This window comes from Petromyzon marinus, chromosome 1 (assembly GCF_048934315.1).
Source record: "Petromyzon marinus isolate PM22_M1 ecotype Great Lakes invasive population chromosome 1, UKy_Petmar_22M1.pri1.0, whole genome shotgun sequence".
Classification (NCBI taxonomy): Eukaryota; Metazoa; Chordata; class Hyperoartia; order Petromyzontiformes; family Petromyzontidae; genus Petromyzon; species Petromyzon marinus.
This window is the reverse complement of record NC_133667.1, coordinates 18,815,886-18,828,895: the sequence shown is the minus strand read 5'-3', so window position 1 is coordinate 18,828,895 and position 13,010 is coordinate 18,815,886.

The window sequence follows — 13,010 nt, the reverse complement described above, 5'->3', positions numbered from 1 at the left end:
CAGCGCGGTTGGTTTTAGGGGAAGGGCCCTGAAGTGCCTCTTGAACGACTTTGCATTCCATGCTTCTGGGGTCACAAAGTCCCACCGTCTTCCTCCGGTGTGGACCCCTCACCGGGGTATTGCATTGAGACCGGACCCCTTGTTCACTAGCTCCTATTGTGGAGGCAGGAGCAGGTTTCTTCTTTTGGAGCCGGACAGCGTGAGATGCTGTGATATAAAGATTCAGTTGCCCTGGATGAGGGTACCCGTTCCCTTGGGATAGTCTCGCCAGCTTCAACGCGTTATTGTCCTCTTGTCTGGTACAGAAATGGATCAACATCAGACAACGTCTCGGCTTCTTGTTGGTCTCCTTGGTTGCACGGTCCTCCTTCCTGCCTATTCTGTATGCTTGCACTTTTGAGTCCGGTCAGATGGAAGGGGAGTCTGGAGCCTCAGCTGGGTTTTTTTTCTCTCTTATTTTAGCCTCGCGTTTGTTTTCTGCTTCTTTCATATTTTCTTCGTGCTTTCGGCCTGAGTCGCCCAGCACTTCTGCCGCGTTTTTGAGATTTATGGTGGTTGCCTCCTGCTTATCCAAGCGGTCGTTGATGGATGGTGTCCATCTTGCTATTAAAAAGGGGGGGGGGCATTTTCTTTTGCTCTAATGCCGAATTGGTCAATCTTAGGGTGAATTTCCTGGAGGAGCTGGAAAGCCTCTTCGGTGACCTCGTCAGCTCTGACCTTGTGTGGCCAGGCGAGCGAGCGAGCGGGGAGGTCGCTTTCACCCTCTAACGTGGTGGTCTGTCCGCCGTGAGGCACGAGGGGACGGACTGGGTCTCAGTTTGCGTGGGGAGTCGTCATTCCTGGGATCAGCGACATTGATGTGTGTGGGGAGGAGGGGGCGGGGAGGAGGGGGCGGGGAGGTTGGTTCCAAATTTGCCCAAGAGGTTCTCTTTGGGGGAATCAATAGGCCGGGTGAAACTACAAACACGTTTAGCACGGGTAATAGTGTTCGGTAAGTGGGAAAGTTTGTGGAAGTCCTTGAGAGAGCCGTTCACTTGCGCATGACGTGACGGCTCGCCCCGGAATTGTTAAATAATTATAACTCTTTAACAACGTCACATTCACTATTACAGCAGTATATTATTTTATTACAATAATTTCATTAGTACTTTAATTGTATAATGTTATATAACGATATATTTATCACCAAGACATAACATTGAGAATAACCTTAGTTAATGCAGAAGCACACTGTGGATACTCGGTTCGAAAGGTAAGAACTATCCCAAGTAAAATACGAAATAAAATAAAACCCACAATCCGCTTCCCAGATAACGTGATTGTCTTTCTGTTAATGTGTCACAATTTGGACCTTCTGCTATGATCAGACAGTGGCCATAATTGCCAATAATTAGATGTTAGTTCAGTCTGTGATTGAGTTACGTATTCATGTTGCGTGGTTGACAACCATTTCGTTACATTTAGCCTCTTTACCATATGTATGGATACACAGCGGCTCGCCGCTCCTTTATGAATAACAACGCTACTGTGCACTCATTAATTTGTGTTCCATTGATCTTAGGAGGCAGTGCCCAGGGAAAAAAAACAAAGCGAACAGATAAAGCGTAAAGTAACTGGCTGTCACCAGAGGCGATTGCAGCGAAGCAAACCCGGAGGAAGCTGGAGTGCCTTTGGAAGAAACTGTCGGACTTGCTTACATTATTAAGGCTGGCAGATCGTTCTATGCTTTGCGCGTCAATGAGTCGCCTCACGATCCCCGTTCTCTGTGGCGCATCCTAAAGGGTCTGCTGCACTCCAACCTCCCATCAACTCACCAACCCGCTCTGTGCACAGTGCTTCGAGCGTTTTTTTTTCCAATAAAATAGTGACGAACAAGACGGCACTTTATAACTTTAAGGCAACGCATTCTCCCAGTCTGCCATCTGAGTTTCATCAACCAGGAAGCAATGCAGAATTCGAGGCCCTGGCACCAGTGGCAGAGGTGGCGATGTTCATGGCACGGCCGCCAAATAAGACGTCGCTTTCTCGACTACATCCACACGTCGATTCTCAAATCATGCTCAAATGTGCTTGTGCCGCTGATTGTCCACCTGTCAATTTTTTCATTAAGCGAGGGCTGTTCCCTAGACTTGTTCAAAATGGTGCAAGGTTACTCCACTCCTGAAAACAATTGGCTGGAGCCTTCGTGACCCCGCAAACTATCGCCCAATCTCAAATCGTGAGTACGATTTCAAAGGTCATTGAGCGTGTTTGTCCGAAGTGCTTATTTAGCCATGCCACCGCCACGGGTAGATTCAACCCGTTGCAGTCGGCGTACCGGAAGTTACATAGCACTGCTAAAGATCACTGATGACTTCTACAAAAGCATGGATGACTGGTGCACCGCAGCGTTGGATGGCCTCAATCTCTTAGCCACCTTCGACACGATCGACCATGAGATACTCATCGGGTCGCTAAGGTTAAGGTTCGGTGTATCGGGTACGGCACTGGGGTGGTTTGAGACATATCTACATGGCCGATCACAGTTCGTCAAGCTGGGTAACAAAAAAATAATCGCCTATGCCGTGCCTAGTTGGTGTACTTCAAGGGTCCATTCTCAATCCGTTTCTATCTTCAAGATATGTCTCTCCAACATCAAGTTCCATCAATATACTGACGAAATACAAATGTACACCGCAGCGAAGTCAAAGTTAGATACTGTATGGAGATCCTCAGTAACCTTGAAGTTTGCGCGCGAGCAGTGTACATGTGGTTTGCATGAAACGAAATGCTGCTTAAACAAGGAAAATCGGAGGTTCTGCTGGTTGGTGCTCTGGCTCAGGCAAAAACAATTGTGGGATGTTTCGATTTGAAGCTTTCGTGACTGCAAGGATTCATCAACGCACGTGTTGTGGCCGAAACGTCGTGATAATTTTATTGTGTTATTTTATTATTTTATTCTCATTCTACGTGACTTTACCGAAAGAACCAAGGAAAATTGTGGGATGATCAGGTGTGGCGGTTGCAGACTCCAGGATTCAGTTTCCTACTCGAATAGAGAGCCTCGGGCACCATACTCGACCAGCATATATCGTTCGATAATTACCACATGCAAAATATAGTCAGGTCGTGCAAATTTAATGAGGGCTCTACGATACATTCGGCCATGATTGAGTCATGACATACCCAACGCGGTGGCGTGTAGCATAGCATCGACAACGCTCGATTATTGCAATTCACTACTCTACGCAACGTTTGGCAAAACCATTCATTGGCACGTGTCGTGATGGGTACTGCAAGATCTGACCATGTGCGTCCGGTGCTCGCTTAGCTGTATTGGCTTCCAGTTCTTGGTTCTTTCGGTAAAGTCACGTAGAAGGGAAATAATAAAATTAAAACATAATATATTATATTATAAAATAATAAAAATAAAACAATATATAATATTGTTTTTTATTATTTAAAAAAAATATTTTAAAAAATAAAACAATATAATATTTTAAACTTTTATTATTTTATTATTTCCCTCCTACGTGACTTTACCGAATGGACCAAAAATATGAATCCCTGCAGTCACGAAAGCTGTAAATCGAAATTTGGCTTCCAGTTGTTGAACGGATACATTAGGTCACACTCATTACACATAAAGTGCTTGCCACAAAAGATCCACAATACTTTGCTGGTCTCGTCAAGGAGCATAAACCATCATGCAAACTCCAGTCATCCTCACAGCAGTTTTTGGCTAAGCATCAAACAAAGATGGTCACTGCATTGCGTGCTTTCAGATGCGCGTCTGCGGCCATTTGGAACAATCTTCCTTTTGATATTAGGTAGCCAATGGATTTATGCACTTTTAAATCACGATTAAAAACTACTTTGAGAACTTATTTTGTGTTTAGTTTGTTGTCCTTCCCCCGCACCTCCAATTAGCATGGTTGGCTATGTACGGTGAGAAAGAAGTTCAACATGCATAGATACATGCATGTTATACTCTTTCTCATGGTTCCAGAAATTATCTGGAGTTCCCTGTGGTCATGAACTGGTAGATCAAACAAGAATACACACCTACTATGGAGGCTGCTTTCAAAGCTGTTATTAGTTGATCCACGCTCTTCTGTTTTGGAAAAGTGCTACAAAAAATATTCTTTACATACAAGCTGTGGCACGCTAATGATAAACAATATGTGGACCACCTAGATTAGCCCTCTGATGTTTTTGAGTTATACTACAGCCAACATGCAGGGCAAACCAAGAGTATAACGAAGGTATACAGCACAACCGCGAAAATCTACATAGTAAACAATTTAGATTTCAGTACGGGCAGTCCTCAATTTACGAATGGATTCCGTTTCTGATTCCCGTTCGTAAGTCGAACGGTTCCGTAAGTCGGACTGCAATAATGTACTGTATTTAAATGCCCATACGGCCAGTGTTATGAAATGTGCTACGATTCAACAAAATGGGAAGCATGGTTAACCTCATAAATGAAAAATATATACTATACATTTGCATGTAATACTGTAATAAATACTGTATAGTAAATAAAACAAGATAAAGTTACATAATTAGAAAACATTTCGGTTTTGTTTTCACTTGCCTTGAGTCCTGATTGCTGGCTTATCTATCAGAAGGGGCGTAATGCGTCACCTCAATCACACACACGGGGCGGGGGGGGGGCACGCACACAACGAGGACAAAGATCCCCCGTGTAGCCTTAACAGACTGTGGGGGCAAGTGCTGTTAGCGAGCACCTATGAAGGTCGGCACGGCACACGAGGGGGGTGGGGTGGCCAACACCACGCCCGGCCGCCTTTGTCTCCCCATTGGCAATGTTGACAAATCGCACCAGGTATTTATTTGAAGCTGAGTGGACCTAGGGGAAGCCCATGACCAGTTCAGATATAATCGTAACTGGTGCTGGCCGTGAGCGGGAATCGAACTCGGGTCGGCGGGTTCGTAGCGCAGTGCGCTAACCGCTCTCCGCTATCCTACAGCTCCCACTTACACCCCTGGGCACACGCACGCGTGCGCACACACTGACATTCTCTCACACACGCACGCACACAGCGTTGGTGTACGGTGCTTTTTCTGGAAGATTTTGCTGTTTTTTTTCCTGGATTTTTCTGTTTGCGCGTAGTCACTTCAAGATGTTTTCTTGTTCGTGTTTTTGTTTTTTGTTTGTTGCGGTTGCACCCGATTCAAGAGCCGAATGGCTCACAGGGGCTATACCAAATAAATGAAACTGAAAACCGAAATATGTGCGCGCGCACAAAGACAAGACAAAGATCCCCCGTATAGCCTTTACAGACTGTGCGCACAGGCACACACAAATAGCCACTCCCAGCAGGATTCTGTGACTCGCTACGTCTCGCAGAAGAGGATTTCTCCGCTGAACGGAATAGTTTGACGGTTCGGATCACAAGTGCGGGTTCACATTCTCAAGTCGATGTTAAACAAATTCCTATCGTCTTTGGTTCTTTCGGTAAAGTCACGTAAAATGAGAATAAAATAATAAAATAAAACAATAACATTCTCACGACGTTTTATTCTCATTCTACGTGACTTTACCGAAGGAACCAAAGAAGATGAATCCTTGCAGTCACGAAAGCTTTAAATCGAAATTCCTATCTTATGGGAAGCTGGTTTTGTAAGTGCGCGGGTTCGTAAGTCGAGGACTGTCTATTTACATCCAATCTTAACCATCTTTATACAAAAAAATACCACAGCATGACGTGATTTGGTCGCACCGCTGGGAGCACCACGCATGTACTTACAATGCAACAGGGTCAATATTGACAAGTCAAGTGCCATGCAATCTCAATACTTGTCATTACTATTCATGCTCAGAGGCAATTAAAATTAAATAAGTAAAAAAAAATACATGCTTCACCAATAAAAAAAATATTGTTTTATGTACAGATATAATATGCATTCCTTGCAATCGTTGACAAGAAGTAAGCAGATAAAGGTTTTCCCACATTATTTTGTCCAGTGAAATGTTGGTATACCACGAGAACGTTACTATTGTTCATTTAATCTCTCAGACTCTTCCGTTCTGTTGCTTTGGTATAATCATACCCCAATGATAAAATTGCTTCAGGCCCTTGGAGAGTATTACTTTATATCAGTGGCGTGCGGTGAGGTCAATGGCTGGGGAGGCACTGGCTAGTGTCAGAGCCAGATTCACACACTGAGGGGGGCGTGACCTCACTGAGGGGGGCGTGGCCTCACGGAGGGGGCGTGGCCTCAGATGTGATAGCTGCCTCCCTTGGTGCTTTTTCATTGCAGTTTCATGACGAGACCAGCGAGCCTAAATAGCTTCATACACATACGTGACATACGTTACCTGGAGTATGGAAGGCGAGGACATGAAATGAAGGGGTCTACAAACATTACATTGGTGACATACTGAGATAGTAACAGGCATGCGCTTTTTGCCCGCGCTCCATCCCGTTACTGAGGGGTTGCGCAATCAGAGGGGAGGCTGAGCGCGTCTTTGCCTCACCTCTCGTCTCTTCCTGCAGTATTTGCAGCGAAGCTCCGCAAATTTGGCGATTTTGACTATAAAAATGATTGGAATCGTACAGAAATTACATTTATAACACAGTGGAAAAAATCTTAATATTGATTTTATTTGATTATTTTTTATTCGTAACAGCTATTTGCATTGGAGTATGACAGGTGAGGCTCTGCCGCTGTATATTGCATGGAGTGAATTGCTCATCCTAATTCAGACTTTCTTTGATATGCTCCACAGTTATAATAATGATAAATTACAGCCATCTGTCGATCCACTTCTGGCTGAAGGTCTCCCCACGCCTGTCGCTGTGGTTGGTGAAAGGGAGGGCACTAGGACCTGTTCACTGTAAGTTTCCAATGATGTTATTCGTGGCTGGGAACCAACCCTGGGTCACCTCGTTCTTCACGCAGTCAGTTCAGCACTGCGCCACGGCTCTCCCCTCCCATGATGTTTTAGTATTCTACGTATTAAGTATGATTAAATCCAACTATATGTCAAAAAATACCCGTAACAGAGAAGAAAACCAGGCTTTTGCCATGTAAACTATGTATAGTCATGTACGTGAAAATGTATCTGGCATCATACCAGTTCTCGGGTCCTTGTGGTACCTGCGAATGTATTGTAGAATCCACAGAGAGAAACAACAAAGTTAACCATGCGCAAGCAAACTCTGCAGGACACTCACCCTCAGGTGGTAAGTGATTTTGTGCCAGGAAAAAAGAGACATGGGCCATGCATTACAGGAACATTTGATGCTTTCGTTGACTTGCCATTGCCCTTCTCCATTTATGTGCATAATAAGGCCAACATAAATGTTATTTTACGTGAATTATAAATAAACCTTATGTGATACTGAGTCATTTGTTTTATTTAATGCCTTAGAAGTTCCATTAAACTATGTTATGAGACAGAAAATAGCAAAACGGCCTTTATGATGACACAAAAATTGCATCCTAAATCTTGTTTAAGAGTTCCCATTACGGTGAAATAGAATAATATTAAAACCCTGCACACAAGATGGTGTCTGCAGCTCCCATTCTTGATATTATCATTTACATATTATGCGCAAAAAATGTTCACACACATGACTGTATTACATTATTTAAAAAAAATGAATGCCACTAGCTATTTATAAAACTGTACCGTCTGTACTCATTGTTAATAACAAAAAGCACACGCACACCGTAAATAATGAATATCAGAGGGATAGAGTACAAATTAAAATAGTGGCAGTAAATAAATCATAGGTGATTATATACACACGGACACATTTGTATTCACAACCGTGCAATGCTATTGTAGAGCTCCTGTGTTCAAGGAATGTCGTAAAGTGAGGCTAAAAGTGTGTTGGTGTGCAGGTCATGGAGGGGGAACATGCTGTCACTTGATACCATTACAAAACCCGAGCACTTAGCAGTAATTCTCCATTGTCCGGCCCGAGCGCAGACACGCTGCTGTTGACAAAACATGCCTCGTGTAAAGAAAGCTCACGTTGATATGATTTTGTCCGCCAGGATAAGATGCATTGTATTTTAAGAGCTATTGTCAGGAGTGGCTGGATGCCTTGAGAGTAATGGCTTTGGCAGAGTACCGAGCCAGCCCGTCTGAACGGCTGCGTTCAAATTCTGAACTCCTGCTGAAACACGGTAGAAGGCATTGAGCGAGGTGTGGTGGCATCAACGGCTTTGGCCACGATGACATCTTGATCCTGCTGAAAATAAGCCAGTTGATGGTCTCAGCCTGGGTCAACAATGGAAAGAAGTAGGCATTGAACAATTCACCCTGCAATTGTTACAATTTGTAGTTGTCATTTGGTTAAATATTCTATTATTCGCTTGCCATTGTGTTGCACTTGGCCTGCAGTGTGCACATGAACAAATGACATACAACTTACATAAAATAATTAAATTGTACACAGATTATTTTCTGCATGTATTTGTGACAGCAAAACATGTTTTTTTTTTAAATCTATACGTCATTGCAAGAGTGATAAAAACGCGTGTCATGGTTTACATGCTCAGCTGCGACAGGATATGTTTTAAAATATGGACTAAACTATGAACCCCTCTGCACAAACTGTAAAGGACATTTAAGGAGAGAAGCACCGTGAGCAGCTCTGTAGTGTCATCCCCAGGGATAGTTCCTTGCAAAAGTTGCCACTCTGTTCTCCGTAGGGAAGTCCCAAAATAGGCATTTCTCTGCCAGGTCACATCCTTCTTGTTAGAGAGCACAATTAGGATCTAATTGATTTCAACAAGTGACTAAATGGATAACAGAGAAAGGAATATGAGAGCTATCTTTAAATATGAAACGCAGCGCTATCAAGATAGTGTACCTTCATATTGCCAAGTGTCAATCAGCTGCTAGACGAGGGCCTTTCTGCGCTGTGTGAGTCACGGAAGTAATTTAGTCATACGTCACCACGCTTGTTAGTGTGGCCAAGTGAAGTTGGAGAGTAATCGTGACAGAGTACATTACATTCTGCTGCAGTGTCGTTAGCTTCCCTCCTCATATTTCAAGATTAGACGAGATTGTGCATGTTCTGGGGGATTTGTTCATATGTCACGGTTATTGTAATCTATGTTATGTATATGAAATGTAAGAACATTTTTTGTTATTTGTGATTTTGCACCACTGCCAACACAGTACAGTGTCACCAAATAATGTCATTTACAATTTATTTAATTTGTATATAAGATGTAGAGGAGTCCAACACACGCAAGTGACAGTTTAACACGTTGGCTTTTGCAACCAATATCATCCATAATACAGGTTTTTTTCGGGTTAGATCGCGTAAATATCTGTGGTTAAACCCGCCACCATCCGACACAGCCAATTAGTAAGGTTTGTCACGTATGTTCTGCTGAGTGGAATTTGAAGGTATGTAAAAAGATGAGGCGTGAAGATGGAGGCTTGAGGCGTGAGTGGGTTGTACGTGCCGTGCCGCCCGCAATCATCTCAACGAGCACTGACGCGGCCGCCACCACGTGCTTGTGCCGCTGTATCATCGAGTCGGGTTACTAAATAGGCGCTGTGCTCGGTGAGCAGCGATGCTAATGGTGATGAGACATGATAGGGCTAGTGGGGTTAACTTTCGGTAATGGTGTGGGCGGTTAACAAACACTGCCTGGGTGTGTGGGAAGCAGGTCAGTACACGGCTTGTTCTCCGTGACATTCCCGCACTATGTGACCCTCCTGGCCACAGCGGTGACAGACTACAGTCTTACAAGGACGAGGTGCACCTGCTGTGTGTGCCTCACACAGGCGTCGTCGCCAGACCTTGGATGACCGCCACCAGTTCTGCTGCATCTTCCGCCTGACTCTGCCACCCATGCCACGACATGGGTTGGGCCAATCACCTCCTTGTGGGCCTAGATGTTCCAGGCAACCCACAAGGAGGTGCGCGATTCCTCATCTACTGCCGGCAGCACAATCCTCACCCGGCGGGCAAAATTAATAAGCTGATTAGCTCACCAATAGCACGCCACGGTCTGCCAACTCATGGTTCCAGGAGCTGGCGGCCCTGGAAGTGCTGGGCCATGGTGGATAGGGGGTGATAGACTTCTGCCTGTAATTGCCCCAATATACTGCTTGGAGGGTGTCTGAGTTCTCAGGAATGGCAAAGAATGTCACCAGCACCTAATCTCCTGGCACCATCAGGCAGGGCCTTCAGAACCTCCTCTTCTGTCCAGTTGAGCACCCTGTATGTGGCCTCGAAGCGGCAGACAAACGCTGCCAATGACCACCCATGGTCATGAAATTTTCCACTTGCCCAAGGTGACCAGGGCTGCCTCATTTTCGCTTGCCCGTCATTCCTTGCATTGCAGCGGAAGGCGGCGGTTGGGCAAGTCGCCCCTGGGTTTCCACCGAGCTTGGTGGCTGAACGGTTGACTCTGTCGGTGGGGCCACCTCGCCGCGCAACGGCCGCTGAATCCCCTTGTCGCCGCTGCTTACCTGCTGCTAGCCCATTGCCTCTGGCAATTGGCCGAGTCTCTCCTCCGGCAATTGGCCGAGTCTCTCCTCCAACCAGGACGTCGGCCACGGTTGCGGCGCCAGACGTGGCTGGTCCTGACAGTTGTTGGGTTCCTGCCACCGGCGGGCACTGGCTTTGGCATTTTGGATATATCCTGCTGCTTCCATCAAATGTAGAGTGCAGAGAGGAGTCCAGTACATGGGAGTGGCTTGTTTAAGCCGGTATTCATGTCGACGTGCGTAACACATCGGGAGACAGAACAAAAATGCCTCAAACTTCCATTCCCTGTCCCTTAAAATTTTGTCTCGCTTCATACAGAGGCTGTAAGCTGTGCCACATGCAGAGGCTTTAATTAATTGGGGATCACCTCTCGGCATCCCTTACATATATATATTTTTTACAGAAAAGCTGCCTGTGCATGCACATATCCATACAGCCACGATGTGGTACACAAATTGTGGACTATATTGTAATAATTTATTTGATTTGTTGATTCATGTACAGTAATTTATTGAACCAGGGAAGAACCTGGTTTCTGTATCCAGCCAGATAATACTAAGTGTAAAGCATCCTGGGATACCGTTGTATAAATACAAAATATATTACAACCTAAACTAAATTTTCAGTCAGATAGCACTGAACTTTAAATCACCTGGCATATTGCCTCTGCTGCTTTAATATGGATGTCCCCAATGAACTATCAACAGTACATGGAAAAGCAGGCTAAATAGTCCTGCGCTCAGAACAGAAGTTTAAAACATTATCAGACGAATGTAGACTTATTCCGAAGTTGTTTCTCATTCTGATAACGCATCCTTCGCCCATACTCCATCCATTGCAAGAATCCAGAAGCTTCTTTCAGAGTTGTTTGTTTTATGTTCAGTAGTGACATGCGCTGCTTTGCTTCAACTATCCATTAATTATATAATCCATAAAAAGTCGACCATTCAAATATATCTCTCTTTACCTCAAAATTGCGCATTTAAATTAACAGTCTGCTACTGCTGTCACATTCTCACTTTCTACTGCCACATGTGCCAACACGCTGAATCCCAATGACATAAATGCATAAAGCATGTCTCTCAGGTGCAAATGACTTGTAATTAATTGTGATCCCTGGGTTTCATGGGTATTATTTGATTCCCGATATTCCAATTGTACTATCATGGTGTAAGATATTTCCATTTCGGACTCTCGCAGCTCACAGTGCACCGATATGTGTCAAAGAACAGCACCTGAAAATTAAGTCGCAAATCTACTTTTGAATTCACTTCAATGGGCTTCTTTTATTCCAACTAGAGGCATAAATGATGCTGTATATGGCCTGCATATTGTTTACCGTATTCCAATTAAACAAAATTATATAATTTCAAGAGTTGAAAAAAAAATATGTATCAAGTGAAAAATAAAATGTCATGATGGAAATTATATTTCAGGAATTGGTAACCGAGCAGAGACCAAGATGAAAACACAATTTCCCTCTGTTGAACTACTCTCCTAACCTCGTCTCCCTTGATGAGGACAGGATGTTGTACTTATGGGAATAATATGGGATAATTATACAGAAAAACAGGAAACATAAAGTCAAATAGGTTTAATAAAACGTAATGGTGCTAAATAATGTAAACCTCAAAATGGAATGCTCTTTTGGGGTCATAAGGTTTCAGTCTGAGCTGTTATCACTTCTTTCCTCACAAATCAGAGGTGTGCATACACTGGGGGGAATTGTCTGCAGAAGGACCATTTTCACTGCAGAGGGCAGCCAACCAAAGCATATAATGCAGGAAAACTTGACGCATCATTTGGCAGCATATTCTTGGTTCTTTCGGTAAAGGCACGTAGAAGGGAAACAATAAAATAATAAAAATATAAAACAATACAATTCTCACGACGTTTCGACTGCAACACAAGCAATAACCTGTAGATGAAAACTACACCTGATGATGATTGCTTGTGTTGCAGTCGAAACGTCGTGAGAATTTTGTTGTTTGATATTTTTATTATTTTATTGTTTCCCTTCTACGTGACTTTACCGAAAGAACCAAGAATATGAATCCCTGCAGTCACGAAAGCTTTCAATCAAAATTTGGCAGCATTTAAATATTACTTCCCCTTGTTACTCTTCGGTTCTTTCGGTAAAGTCACGTAGGTAGAAAAATAATAGATCACGACGTTTCGATCGCAACACAAGCAATCGTCATCAGGTGGGACAAACCACAGCAAGTACAAACTGCTGAAGTAGGCGAGAGATCTGCCGTGGCACAAGGTTATATAGTAGGCCTCGGCAGTGGGGGGGGAGAGGAGGTGGGGGGAGAGAGGGGGCGTGGCACGAGGTTATAGAGTAGGCCTCGGTAGTAGTAATAATAATAAAATTTATAACGCGCGCAAAGTTGCGGGTCATTGGAGTAAAATGGTCCACCGCGGCAGCCCGGGTGTTGTTGTGGAGTTCACTTTCTGCCCTGCCTCTCCCCCTTCTCTCTCCCCCCCTACTGCCGAGGCCTACTATATAACCTCGTGCCACGCCCCCTCTCTCCCCCC